The sequence below is a fragment of the Fragaria vesca genome, linkage group LG3 (genome assembly GCF_000184155.1).
Source record: "Fragaria vesca subsp. vesca linkage group LG3, FraVesHawaii_1.0, whole genome shotgun sequence".
In the NCBI taxonomy this organism is placed as follows: Eukaryota; Viridiplantae; Streptophyta; class Magnoliopsida; order Rosales; family Rosaceae; genus Fragaria; species Fragaria vesca.
The window spans coordinates 24,911,607-24,914,735 of NC_020493.1; the positions used below are offsets into that span (position 1 = coordinate 24,911,607).

Here is a 3,129-nt window from a genome sequence, read left to right on the forward strand (position 1 = left end):
CGACGACAAGAAGGTTCGAGTTTTCTGTCGGATTTCTGGGTTTTCAGGCTGCGAACCCGACTTCTCTTGGTATGGTTTCCTTTCTCTCGTCGTCCTCATCATTCTAGGGTAATTATTTTTCAGTTTAGATTGAAGTTTATTGACTTTAGTTTTTGGGATTTCTGGGCTGTCTCTCTGCCCTTGACGGAATTTGTCCCCGCCGGCAACCTCCTCTATTTTTGGGTTTGGTTTTGGTCTCTGCTGCGTTAGTGAACAAGGACTTTGAAGGGTTGCTGAGTTTTGGGTCATTGATTCTTCAACAAGAAGTTTTGGGCAGTGAAGGAGCAAGTTCTGTTTTGACGCATCGAAGGTAAATTCGAAAAGTAAATTAGAGTTTATTGTTGGTTGCTGAATTGGTATAAATTTGATAATATTGAAGATGTTTGAGTTGTGCATTTCGTTGTGGCTAGTTCTATGAAAGTCTGGTGCCTAGTTGTGTATTACTGTGTTTATGTTGATTATGGACCAGTTGGAAGTTAAGTTTCTGTTTAGTTGTTATAATTAGAATGAAATGGGATGTTGGCGTTTGATAAATAGAAAGATGCTGAAAGTATTTGGGTTGTGTTGTGTGTGGCTAATTCTGCAAAGATTGACACTTTGTGTACTGCTGTGTTCATGTTGAAGTATATAGGGAGGTTATAGTGAATGGGATGAAGGGCTGGTCATGGTATTGAAATCTAATGGAAATTACCTATTTGGTAGTGAATTGAGAATTTGGTTTAATTGTTATTAAGGGTCTCTTATGTATAATTGTCTTGGCTGGAAAGAAAGGTTGATATTGGTTTTAAAAGAGTCTAGTTATGGTGATTGAGATATAAGGCTGAGAAGATGGTGTTTGGTCTAGAATTTGGAATCATGTATTTAGTATTGAAGTATTGAACTGTGAAGTTGGTTTCTTCTAATGAGTGTGTGGAGCATGCACCAAATGAACTAATCTCTCATTCTTTTTGTTGTTGATTTGGTCAATATGTAGGTATAAGTGTTTGCAGAAGATTCCGAGGTCATTTTGCGACTTGAAGCCCCGTTGAGAGGAATGACATCAATGTTGACATCGTTAATAGGTTTCGGTATATCATTTCTAGAAATAGATTAGGTCCATATATTCATTTTAGTGAATAGATATTAGATTGAAAGTTGGACCATAACTTATAGCCTTTTATGGATTAGGATAAAAATATATTATGTACTTTTTTAATTGAAATGGATTATCAACATCAATGAAGTTTTACTTTCTTTGATTCTTAATTTTGTTACATATGAAGTTCAATTCATAGTCAAACAACATAAGTGCTTATAAAAAGTAACAAGAATGTGAATTCCAACAGACAATCGGACAACATAAGTCTTTATAACAAGCAACAAAAATATGAAGTCTAATAGACTATCAGACGACAAATTGCTTCATCAGACGACATATATATGTTGTTGGTTATCTATTGAGACATCATTAATTTCTTCCTTATTCTGGCTTCAGTCGACATTTATATGTTGTATGTAATCCATTAACACGATATATTTTTCTGAAACCTTCCAGATTCAGCTTCTTCCAGACGACATAAGCTATGTCGTCTGAACAGATATCAGACGACAGTGGAAAACTGTCGTCTGAGGTCAATCACATGACACAGCCTCAGACGACATAAAAAAAACTGTCAGACGACAGACCTGGACTGTCGTCTGATGAATATTTTGGCATAGTGCGAACATTGAAGAGAAGCAGAGGCGTTATACCATATTCAAAGAGAATGTGGAGTTTGTGGAGAATTTCAACAAGCAAGGGAACAAGACTTACAAGTAAAACGTCAATAAATTTTCGGATATGACCAACGAAGAATTCCTTAGACAGCGTACTGGAGCCAAGTTGCCAACCAACAGAAGCTCAACCTCATCTGAAAATGGATCTTTCTCGTACGAAAACTCGGCTTGGGTTTCACCTCACATTGATTGGAGGAAACATGGAGCTGTCACCCCCATAAAGGATCAAGGGGTATGCAGTAAGTCATGATCGTTGTATTATCCGGTATAAATTTTTCATTGCAGTTCTTACCTAATTGATATGTCCATAAAATGCAGATTCGTGTTGGGCATTTTCAGCAGTGGCATCTGTTGAAGGGATTCTAAAACTCAAAACTGGTCGACTGCTGTCTTTGTCCGAGCAACAACTTGTGGATTGTGATCGGTATGTTAACCGTGGCTGCCAACCTAGTCGCGTCGACTCTGCCTATATTTACATAATGGACCATGGAATAGACAGTGAACAAGATTACCAATACCTGGGTACAGACACTGGCAAATGTGACACTACCAAGGCCAATAGGCCTGTTGCCCGGATAAGTGGTTTCAGTTTAGCGCCGCCGAATGACGAAGATTATCTACTCAAGTCTGTCAACAGGCAACCGGTCGTGGCTTTTATAGACGCTAGCGGAACAGCATTTCGGCATTATAAAAGCGGTGTCTTCTCCGGTGACTGTTACGGTCATTGGTTACGGGAATACTAGAGATGGTACCACGTATTGGTTGGTGAAGAATTCTTGGGGTGAGGGTTGGGGTGAGAGAGGCTACATGAGAATTCTTAGAAATGCTAATCCCCCATATGGTCTTTGTGGCATTGCTATGGCAGTTTTGTTTCCAGTCGCATAGCTCTAATTATACATGAAAAAGTTGAAAACTACTCTGCATTAGTTTCGTTAGACTTCTATTCTACGAAAATTCTCTTGACAGATCAGAAGACTATGGATTGGTTTTATAACAATTATGTCAATTTCAGAATAGTTTTTTTTACCGACTAATACACTTTCTCTCTTTGTTCTTCGGAAGATTATCTCTTTTACCACAAGCATAGCATGCAAAGTAATAATTATATATGATTGTGATTTGTCATGGATGATTGAAGAGAATATATTGCACAATAAAGAACCAATCATTCATATGAAAATAACCGTTGTCTCGTTCATGTATATAGAACTTAACCAGTCCATGGATTATTATATATGATTGCCATGGATAATTTGAGGAGAATATATTGCACAATGAATAATCAATAATTAATTGACAAAACGAAATAGTGATACCGGACCAAAGATCAAAATT

At 37.5% G+C, this 3,129-nt stretch overlaps 1 pseudogene; it reads left to right on the top strand.

The window, feature by feature from the left end:
* Positions 1 to 2,679, top strand: part of LOC101306128 — a 5,707-nt pseudogene extending 3,028 nt beyond the window's left edge.
* The last annotated feature ends 450 nt before the right edge of the window (positions 2,680 to 3,129 follow it).